At 39.3% G+C, this 11,895-nt stretch overlaps 1 long non-coding RNA gene across 1 annotated transcript in view; it reads left to right on the top strand.

The window, feature by feature from the left end:
- The first annotated feature begins 1,243 nt into the window (after nucleotides 1-1,243).
- Nucleotides 1,244-11,895, top strand: part of LOC309656147 — a 232,153-nt gene continuing 221,501 nt past the window's right edge. Inside the window, exon 1 of the long non-coding RNA XR_014261176.1 lies at nucleotides 1,244-2,104. This is a non-coding gene — a long non-coding RNA (uncharacterized lncRNA). The remainder of the gene's footprint in view (nucleotides 2,105-11,895) is intronic.

Raw genomic sequence — 11,895 nt, 5'->3', positions numbered from 1 at the left:
GGAGACCTAAGAAAAGGTTAAATACAGGTAAACGATGATGATGATTTAGCCCAGGGTGGTACCAGTGAAGTAGTGAGAAATGGATGGCTGTTGGATGTATTAGGAATATAGAGTCTACAGTAACTCCTTTGTGATAGTGCAATCTTGTATAGTAGTCAGTCACACTAAACATTTGGCAAAGGACCTTATGAAAAAATATTTTGCAAGTTATTTTAATCCAATGTTAAAATGTTAAATTCAGATTCACCTTCCCCCTAAAATTTATGCTCATTGTTATTGCGGTTATTGCTGTGTTTAAGTCACTAGACCCTGTAAATACAATGCATCTGATGGGTTTCATGGTATGTAAATAAGAAAGAACACTTGTGAGGTGATAGGAATTCTACCTGTACTTTTTCCAATGGTTTTGAACAGAGTACACTCTCCAGTTGTTTCTCCCTTACATAGATTCTGTGCTTCAAATCCCTGAATATCCAAATAACTATCTTGATACACTCTCTGGGTTGTGCTGGTCTAGTTGTTATACTTTGTCTGTCTGCATGTTATAAACTATAGTCATTTTAAGTTAATACGTTTAAATTCTGAGACACATAGTATTGCATTATTTTTGGCCAAGCCACTTGTAAAAGGCCATTATGAATGCAAACTTTGGTTTAGTTAAGAGGCACGTTTGGAGAACTCCATAAATATTGATTGAAATACAAACTGGTACAAGAAAATTACAATTTCCATGGCTTGAGCAAATATTGCAGTTCTGCAACAATGCTGATTTTATTTGTCAAATTTAAATTCTCCGGGCTTCCCTGGTGGCGTAAGTGGTTAAGAATCTGCCTGCCAATGCAGGGGACACAGGTTCGAGCCCTGGTCCGGGAAGATCCCACATGCAGCGGAGCAACTAAGCCCGTGCACCACAACTACTGAGCCTGTGCTCTAGAGCCCGCGAGCTACAACTACTGAAGCCCGCATGCCTAGAGCCCGTGCTCCACAACAAGAGAAGCCACCGCAATGAGAAGCCCGTGCACCGCAACAAAGAGTAGCCCCCACTTGCTGCAGCTAGAGAAAGCCCGCGCGTAGCAACAAAGATCCAACCCAGACAAAAAATAAATAAATAAATAAATAAATTTATTAAAAAAATAAAAAATTAAATTTCTCCTAAACAGATAGCTCTAGAATGCTCTTCTGTTTAGGTTAGATATGGGCATCATATTTAACTGTCCAATTATCTTTTTTTTTTTTTTATTGTTTGTTGACATTTTTTTCACATACACACAGTGTATTTTATTTTTACAAGAGATAAATAGACTGACACGAAGCATTGTACATGGATGACCACAACAAAAGCAACAATGATTGCAATTACCAAACCTGAAACACACTCATACTATGTCATAATATTGACATTCAGTCCAGTAATCCTCCACTGTAACAGCTCCTTTACTTTGCAGTGAAAATTGATTTGTATATTCTTTGCCTCTGAGTCCTTGTGGGATTTTTTTTTTTTAAATTCAGACAGAAAGTCACAAAAATTATACTCATCCTCATCAGTTCACTCAGTCCCATGTAATTAAATTTTTTTTTCATCTTGATCTTTTGTTAGCACTTTTTTGAGTTCATCAGTTTTTCATTAGAGTTCTGAAAATGCTTATTCATTCAGTTCAGCAGTACAGTCAGTTACCAGAAACCTGTACTTGTCAGAGTCTTTTCCATGAATTTCTTGAAGATGAAACCCTTTAATAGGAACATATTTGCAAAAGCATCAAAGTACACCCAGAACTGTCTGTAAATGAGAAAAGACTTAAAAATGACCACAGTTAAAGATTTGATGAAAGTTCATAATAATGCAGTTGACAAGAAAATTAGTTATTTCTGAGATATACATTTTAAAGTAATAACTAGGATTATTACTTATAACATTATACCAGAACATATAAGATTTTTAGAAATTTCATGTAATGTCTGAAACATTTATATTAACATATTTCCATACATATTTCCATACAAATACAAATATAAGATTTTTAGAAATTTCATGTAATGTCTGAAACATTTATATTAACATATTTCCATACAAATAACCCAATGAAAGTTTAGTATTAGTTGTTTTGTTTGTTTGTTTTTTTATACTGCAGGTTCTTATTAGGCATCAATTTTATACACATCAGTGTATACATGTCAATCCCAATCGCCCAATTCAGCACACCACCATCCCCACCCCACCGCAGTTTTTCCCCCTTGGTGTCCATATGTCCATTCTCTACATCTGTGTCTCAACTTCTGCCCTGCAAACCGGCTCATCTGTACCATTTTTCTAGGTTCCACATACATGCATTAATATACGATATTTGTTTTTCTCTTTCTGACTTACTTCACTCTGTATGACAGTCTCTAGATCCATCCACGTCTCAACAAATGACTCAATTTCGTTCCTTTTTATGGCTGAGTAATATTCCAATTATCTTTTAATGGCATCTTTACTAAAGGAGGATGTTGTCTTGAGCAAAACAGAGGTGATAAGCAAAACTTTACAAAATAGTCTTTTTATTTTACTAAAATAAAAGAGTGTTAAAGTCCTCTTTTGGCTAACAGTCTAAATTACTGCAATATATAACGAAATGAACTCAATGTACACGTGCATACACGTAAATCCATGCACACAAACCCATAATATTTAGCCATATTGTCAGCTAGTGGAATCAAACTCAATATAACTATTACTTTTGGAGTCATTGTGTAATATGGTTTAGTTAAGTAATGACAATTATAATGAAATAAAGTGGTTTCCTATAGTTAACCTCTGGCTTAAATCCTGCATTTAACCTGAATACTGAATATGGATATCTGTGTTTGATTAAGGTCATGACAAATGTACCATTAGTTTTAAGGTTGAAAAGAGTAGAGACTTAAAGATGTAAGTGAATAGGCAGGTCACATTTCTTCTTTAATTGCACTTTATAATATTATTGTAAGTGGACAGATAATTTCAGTTGTTGCTTACGTTATACTTCCTGAGGCAGACACTGCAATAGTACGGCTGTCAAGGAATTATATCAAAACTTTCAGTTAACTTTTTGTTAATATAAGCATTTTGTTTGGATGATAAAACCTTTTCAGAGACAATAAAAAACAGAGCTATTTAAAAAGTACAACTGAAGGTCACTGCTCTACCTCTAAGGGAGTGGAATGATTTCTCTCTTAAAGTAGATGGACATTTTTTAACAAGACACTATGAATGACCTCTTTATGTTGGAAAGCAAGAGACCTCCAGGGTATGGTTTGAACAAGACTGACGGCTGGACTGCTCAGCATCAGAAATAAATGGTTACTTGAAGGTGGGAGTGAACTCAGGAGAGAAAAAGAGAGGGTCAGAAACACAATAGCAAGTGGGGGACAATAGAGAAATATCGAGTGAGATTCCTAGCAGACGGATGATTAAAAGACTGTCTATACTCGGTTTTCACTGTTTCTTATCAGGAGCTATAATCATCCGTATCTTGCTCTATCACACACACCTTCAGTAGTGCCTGTGATATATACAAATGTCTTGACTGAATAGTGTTTGGATAAATCAAAAAGGCTGTATGTCTGAGATCCTGCTGAGCAGAGAAGAGAAGAAATACTTTGGGTCAAACAAGTAATGGTGAGAATTTAGCAGGAGAGGAGATGAGAATTAGAGGTGACAAAATGCAAGCTTCCAAGTTTTGGCAAGATTTTCTCTAAGGGATTGTCTTTTCCCTGGACATGAGATAGGGGTTAGAGAAAATCATAAAACAGAGAATGACCTCGGCTGACATCTGGATTATACTTGCCTTGGTTGTCTGTGAATTTCCACACACAAATCCCTTCTTTTATATTCAAAAAGCTTAAACAACAATTTTAAATGTTGAGAAATTTGTTCTAACTCTGTTGGTGGCGGCAGCTCGGCATTCCTGGTCTCCTTGGAGTTTGGGAATATAGTAGGGAATCTTTGAGACATTTCAAAATTGTAAAAAGTCTAACAAAAATAGCTTCTCATGATAAAGTGTCATGAGCTAACTAATCTGTCAAATATCTCCTCTGTAACAGAATTATATCCGCTAAGTTGATAATTCTGTAATGGTATCGCATGCCGATCAGAAGCTCTGATTAGCAGTTAGATGTCTTTGATGGAAAAAGGAGGAAACATCTATTAAAAATGTCGGTTGCTGTTTCTGCTCCTTCCGACCTGGGCTGAGGTGAGCTCTCTCATCTAGAGTCACCCGTGTTCCTTGAGCAGAGAGTGAGGCTGCAGAACTGCAGCAAAAACAGGCCTGTTGACCCCTAAAGACAACCCCCTCACAGAAGTCTACTTCACCATGATATGGGGGGAAATGGCTCAGCTGCCTTGTAACTATAGGCAACTTCTTAAGGAAGCCAGTAGAACTCTCAATAGAGGCATCTACAAATTTATGGTGGTAGCTGCAGACACAGAGTCCTTAGAGATTTCTCACATCTCCGTGGTTTGAAGAGAAGAGTGTGTGTCAGATAGGACCTGGGGTGGTTATTTTCTGCTCAGTCACCAGCAAAGAAAGTTCTCAGCTGAAACTCAGGATTCAACCCATTCCACAGGCCCCTAAAGGAAGCAGATATTCTTAGCCAAACCTTCTGCTGATTTCTCCCACTGGAGAATTGTGCAGTATATGTCATCTTTGTGTCAGCCTGTGGTTTTTTCAATTAGTTTTCATTATTAAAAACTATAGTCCAGAATTTGACTTCTTGATTCTTTTTTTTTTTAAATAGAATTTTCACCCAGCTATTTTAAGCACCAAGAAAGAGCTAGAAGAGGTGTGGTTGCCCTAGGAAAGATATCTGGTCCCACTTTTTATCAATCAACTTTTATTAAACACCTTTTATGTACAGAAATGCTAGAAGGTGCATAGTGGTACTTTTTAGACTCTTCCCCCCTCTGAAATATTCCCCTTGAGAATACACATCATCAACTTTTTTTTTTTTAAATTTAATTTATTTATTTATTTTTGGCTGCGTTGGGTCTTTGTTGCTGCGCGTGGGCTTTCTCTAGTTGCCGTGAGCAGGGGCTACTCTTCCCTGCGGTACGCATCCTTCTTATTGCAGTGGCTTCTCTTGTTGCAGAAGACAGGATCTAGGTGCGCGGGCTTCAGTTGTTGTGGCTCGCGGGCTCTAGAGCGCAAGCTCAGTAGTTGTGGCGCACAGACTTCGTTGCTCCGTGGCATGTGGGATCTTCCTGGACCAGAGCTCAAACCCATGTCCCCTTCATTGGCAGGCGGATTCTTAACCACTGTGCCACAAGAGAAGTCCAAACATCATCAACTTTTTATACTCTTGCCTGACAAAGAAAGTGTTCCATACATATGAAATGGAGAGGTTTCTTTTTTTTCCTCTAGAGACTTGGGGAACTAGACCTTGAAGGAAGAGGAGGACAGGCAAGGCGTTGGAAAGGAGGATTTGGGGATTGACGTGGCCCTTGGCTGGAGCGAACAACTGAGATATTGAATCTGAGGAAATACCTTCTGTTTGTGGGTGGACAGTTCGTTGCTTCAGTTGGGACCTTTGTACCAGCTCTGAGGGCTCTTAGCAATGAATCCTGCCAAAATAGATATTTATTTTTATGGGAAGTAAACAGTGGTAAAGGAGTTATATATTCTTGTTGCACACCCTAATAATTATATTTTAATTATAATTTTTAAAAATTTCGATGATAATCACTTTCAAAACATGTTCATGGAGAAAAGTTCATAAAAAATGGTTCTTAAAATCAGCAAATATGACTTCACCACTAGTTAATTAGCAGTGTGTCTGCCCTGACATCCTACTGGTGTTGTTTTGAAGGCCATAAAATATTAAAGTTCCATTGTAAATTGTAAGGTGTTATATAACTTCAGATCTTGCATATTATAAAGCAGTAGTTAAGATCCTGGATTCAAGGTCCTGGATTTAAGTCTTGTTTTTGCCATGTATTAATTGTACCGTTTTGGGCATGTCATTTAACCCATCTGAGGCCCAGTTATTTCATTGTCTGGCACCTACTAAGTACTCAACAGATACTATTTATAAATATAGTATTATTTTTATTGTATTATGCTGCCACTGATTTTAAGGCAAATCTAGTCCCTAAAATAATAAAAATTACCCTGTGCTGTCAGTCTTTTTTGGGCAAACATTTAGGGAAGTTGTCTTGGGAATGCATTATCAGGTGATGAATAGCATGATTTATTTATTTAAAAAATTTTTAAATTTATCTTGTAAAGAAGAGTTGACAGTTTTCTATACTGGAAAAAAGTTACATTCAATGTTTCCAATTTTTCCAGAATTCTACTGTGGTATGTATATACAGTGTTCAAACAAACATGAATTAACATCTTTTTGGTACATCTTTTAACAGAGGTGGAGTAATACGGACCTTAGGGAACAAAGCATTCAGAGTAACAAACAGTTATTTTATATTCCCTCACAGATAAAATATTGAAAACAAGCAAATGAATACAAGCAAGAAAAACCTGGCCTGTACTGGCTGAAGTGTACAGATCAGGCCTATTTCATATACTGCCAATTGTGACAAGTAATGGCTGTGGTAAAGGCAGTGGTCTGTGTGCAGGATAATATTTCAACTGTCCAGTTTTATGAAATTGCTGGAGAGCAAAAAAGCAGCTGTGCTTGGGGATATGTCTTAGATGTGAGGAAGGTTGGAGTTAGAAAGGTCTTGTTTGACTAAGAGGACGTATTGACAATATTTGAAGACAGTTATTTGGGTTGCCATGAGAATCTGTACAAGTGTGTACTAAGGAATAAAGTGAGGCCAATCGAGTCTTGAAGAATCATGTGAAATAATGGTGGTCTTACATGTCATGGGAAGCATTAAGGAAAGAATGCAGTTAAATTATTAGTTAACAGCTCTATCAAGTAGAGCAGAGTATGTTTGGTTTTTTTTAACATCTTTATTGGAATATAATTGCTTTACAATGTTGTGTTAGTTTCTGCTGTATAACAAAGTGAATCAGCTATACCTATACATATATCCCCATATCTCCTTCCTTTTGCATCTCCCTCCCACCCTCCCTATCCCACCCCTCTAGGTGGTCACAAAGCACCGAGGTGATCTCCCTGTGCTATGCGGCTGCTTCCCACTAGCTATCTATTTTACATTTGGTGGTGTATATAAGTCCATGCCACTCTCTCACTTCGTCCCAGCTTACACTTCCCACTCCCCATGTCAAGTCCATTCTCTACTTCTGCATCTTTATTCTTGTCCTGCCCCTAGGTTCTTCAGAATGATGTTTTTTTAAGGTTCCATATATATGTGTTAGCATATGGTATTTGCTTTTCTCTTTCTGACTTACTTCACTCTGTATGACAGACTCTAGGTCCATCCACCTCACTACAAATAACTCAATTTTGTTTCTTTTTATGGCCGAGTAATATTCCATTGTATAAATGTGTCACATCTTCTTTATCCATTCATCTGTCGATGGACACTTAGGTTGCTTTCATGTCCTGGCTATTGTAAATAGAGCTGCAATGAACATTGTGGTACATGACTCTTTTTGAATTATGGTTATCTCAGGGTATATGCCCAGTAGACGTACTGATGGGTTGTAATGGTAGTTCTCGTTTTAGTTTTTTAAGGAACCTCCATACTGTTCTCCATAATGGCTGATTCAATTTACATTCCCACCAACAGTGCAAGAGGGTTCCCTTTTCTCCACACCGTCTCCAGCAATTATTGTTTGTAGATTTTTTGATGATGGCCATTCTGACCAGTGTCAGGTGATACCTCATTGTAGTTTTGATTTGCATGTCTCTAATGATTGGTGATGTTGAGCATCCTTTCATGTGTGTGTTGGCAATCTGTATATCTTCTTTGGAGAAATGTCTGTTTAGGTCTTCTGCCCATTTTTGGATTCGGTTGTTTGTTTTTTTGATATTGAGCTGCGTGAACTGCTTGTATATTTTGGAGATTAATCCTTTGTCAGTTGCTTCAATTGCAAATATTTTCTCCCATTCGGAGTGTTGTTTTTTTGTCTTGTTTATGGTTTCCTTTGCTGTGCGAAAGCTTTTGTTTCATTAGGTCCCATTTGTTTATTTTTGTTTTTATTTCCATTTCTCTAGGAGGTGGGTCAAAAAGGATCTTGCTGTGATTTATGTCATAGAGTGTTCTGTGTATGTTTTCCTCTAAGAGCTTTATAGTGTCTGGCCTTACATGTAGGTCTTTAATCCATTTAGAGTTTATTTTTGTGTATGGTGTTAGGGAATGTTCTAATTTCATTCTTTTACATGTAGCTGTCCAGTGTTCCCAGCACCACGTACTGAAGAGGCTGTCTTTTCTCCATTGTATATTCTTGCCTCTATCAAAAATAAGGTGACCATATGTGCGTGGGTTTATCTCCGTGCTTTCTATCCTGTTCCATTGATCTATATTTCTGTTTTTGTGCCAGTACCATACTGTCTTGATTACTGTAGCTTTGTAGTATAGTCTGAAGTTGGGGAGCATGATACCTCCAGCTCCATTTTTCTTCTCAAGATTGCTTTGGCTATTCAGGGTCTTTTGTGTTTCCATACAAATTGTGAAATTATTTGTTCTAGTTCTGTGAAAAATGCCATTGGTGGTTTGATAGGGATTGCATTGAATCTGTAGATTGCTTTGGGTAGTACAGTCATTTTCACAATGTTGATTCTTCCAATCCAGGAACATGGTATATCTCTCCATCTATTTGTATCATCTTTAATTTCTTTCATCAGTGACTTACAATGTTCTGCATACAGGTCTTTTGTCTCCTTAGGTAGGTTTATTCCTAGGTATTTTATTCTTTTTGTTGCAGTGGTAAATGGGAGTGTTTCCTTAATTTCTCTTTCAGATTTTTCATCATTAGTATATAGGAATGCCTTGCTGCGTATAGTAATCTTGGTTGTAGGTTTTTCCCTTTCATCCCTTTAAATATGTCCTGCCACTCCCTTCTGGCTTGGTGAATTTCTGCTGAAAGATCAACTGTTAACCTTATGGGGATTCCCTTGTATGTTATTGGTTGTTTTTCCTTTCTGCTTTTAATATTTTTTCTCTTATTTAATTTTTGGTAGTTTGATTAATATGTGTCTTGGTGTGTTTCTCCTTGGATTTATCCTGTATGGAACTCTGCGCTTCCTGGACTTGATTTTGGGAAGTTTTCAACTATAACCTCTTCAAATATTTTCTCAGTCCCTTTCTTTTTCTCTTCTTCTTCTGGGACCCCTATAATTCGAATGTTGGTGTGTTTAATGTTGTCCCAGAGGTCTCTAAGACTGTCCTCAATACTTTTCATTCTTTTTTCTTTATTCTGCTCTGCAGTAGTTATTTCCACTATTTTATCTTCCAGGTCCCTTATCCGTCCTTCTGCCTCAGTTATTCTGCTATTGATTCCTTCTAGAAAATTTTTAATTTCATTTATTGTGTTGTTCATCATTATTTGTTTGCTCTTTAGTTCTTCTAGGTCCTTGTTAAACATTTCTTGTATTTTCTCCATTCTATTTCCATGATTTTGGATCATCTTTACTATCATTACTCTAAATTCTTTTTCAGGTAGACTGTCTATTTCCTCTTCATTTGTCTGTTCTGGTGGGTTTTTACCTTGTTTCCTCATCTGCTGTGTGTTTTTCTGTCTTCTCATTTTGCTTAACTTACTGTCTTTGGGCTCTCCTTTTTGCAGGCTGCAGGTTCGTAGTTCCCATTGTTTTTGGTGTCTGTCCTCAGTGGCTAAGGTTGGTTCAGTGGGTTGTGTAGGCTTCCTGGTGGAGGGGACTAGTTCTTGTGTCTGGTGGATGAGGCTGGATCTTGTCCTTCTGGTGGGCAGGACTGCCTCCAGTGGTTTGTTTTGGGGTGTCTGTAACCTTATTATGGTTTTAGGCAGCCTCTCTGCTAATGGGTGGTGTTGTGTTCCTGTCTGGCTAGTTGTTTGGCATAGGGTGTCCAGCACTGTAGCTTGCTGGTCATTGAGTGGAGCTGCGTCTTAGCATTGAGATAGAGATCTTTGGGAGAGTTTTCACCATTTGATATTATATGGAGCTGGGACATCTCTGGTAGACCAACGTGCTGAACTCTGCTCTCCCACCTCAGAGGCTCAGGCCTGACACCCTGCCAGAGCACCAAAACACTGGAGAGAAAGAAAGACAGAAAGAAAGAAAGAAAGAAAGAAAGAAAGAAAGAAAGAAAGAAAGAAAGAAAGAAAGAAAGGAAGGAAGGAAGGAAGGAAGGAAGGAAGGAAGGAAGGAAGGAAGGAAGGAAGGAAGGAAGGAAGGAAGGAAGGAAGGAAGGAAGGAAGGAAGGAAGGAAGGAAGGAAGGAAGGAAGGAAGGAAGGAAGGAGAAAGGAAGGAAGGAAGGAAGGTTAATAAAATAAAAAATAACAAAATATTAAAAATTAAAATATCAAAAAGTAATTTTAAAAAAAGACAGACGAGAGCAACGAAATCAAAAAACAAATTCACCAATGATAACAAGCCCTAAAAACTATACTAAAAAAGAAAAATATGCACAGACAGAACCCTAGGACAAATGGTAAAAGCAAAGCTATACAGACAAAATTACACAAAGAAGCCTACACATACATACTCATAAAAAGATAGAAAGGAGAAAAAAATATATATCTATATATGAAAGAAAAAGGAAGAGAGCAACCAAATCAACAAACAAATCTACCAGTGATAATAAACTCTACATATTAAACTAGGATAAACATAAAACCAGAAACCAATTAGATGCAGAAAGCAAACCCCAAGTCTACTGTTGTTCCCAAAGTCCACCACCTCAAATTTGGGATGATTCGTTGTCTATTCAGTTATTCCAGAGATGCAGGGTACATCAAGTTGATTGTGGAGATTTAATCCACTGCTCCTGTGGCTTCTGGGAGAAATTTCCCTTTCTGTTCTTTGTTCACACAGCTCCTGGGGTTCATCTTTGGATTGGCCCGGCCTCTGTGTGTTGGTCGCCTGAGGGCGTCTGCTCCCTCCCAGACAGATGGGGTTAAAGGAACAGCTGATTAAGGGGCTCTGGCTCACTTAGGCCGGGGGGAGGGAGGGGTACGGTATGCGGGGACAGCCTGTGGCGACAGAGGCAGACGTGACGTTGCAACAGCCTGGGGTGCTACGTGTGTTTTCCCGGGGAAGTTGTCCCTGGATCACGGGACCCTGGAAGTGGCAGGCTGCACAGGCTCCTGGGAGTGGAGGTGTGGATAGTGACCTGTGCTCGCCCACAGGCTTGTTGGTGGCTGCAGCAGCAGCCTTAGCATTTCGTGCCCGTCTCTGGGGTCTGTGATGATAGCCGTGGCTCACGCCCATCTCTGGAGCGCATTAAGGCGATGCTGTGAATCCCTCTCTTCGCGCTCCCTGAAACAGTGGTCTCTTGCCTCTTAGGCAGTTCAAGGCTTTTTCCCAGACTCCCTCCCGACAGGCCGTGGCACACTAGCCCCCTTCAGGCTGTGTTCACGCAGCCAACCCCAGTCCTCTCCCTGGGATCTGACCAAAGTCCAAGCCTCAGCTCCCAGCCCCCACCCGCCCCGGCTGGTGAGCCGACAAGCCTCTCAGGCTGGTGAGTGCTGGTTGGCACCGATCCTCTGTGCAGGAATCTCTCCACTCTGCCCTCCACAACCCTGTTGCTGTGCTCTCCTCCATGGCTCTGAAGCTCCCCCCTCCGCCACCCGCAGTCTCCGCCCGCGAAGGGCCTTCCTAGTGTGTGGAAACCTTTCCTCCTTCACAGCTCCCTCCCACTGGTGCAGGTCCCATCCCTATTCTTTTGTCTCTGTTTTTTCTTTTTTCTTTTGCCCTACCCAGGTATGTGGGGAGTTTCTTGCCTTTTGGGAGGTCTGAGATCTTCCAGCAGCGTTCAGTAGGTGTTCTCTAGGAGTTGTTCCACGTGTAGATGTATTTCTGATGTATTT

This window comes from Balaenoptera physalus, assembly GCF_965194825.1.
Source record: "Balaenoptera physalus genome assembly, chromosome: 2".
Taxonomy (NCBI): Eukaryota; Metazoa; Chordata; class Mammalia; order Artiodactyla; family Balaenopteridae; genus Balaenoptera; species Balaenoptera physalus.
This window is presented reverse-complemented; position numbering and strand designations above follow the sequence as displayed.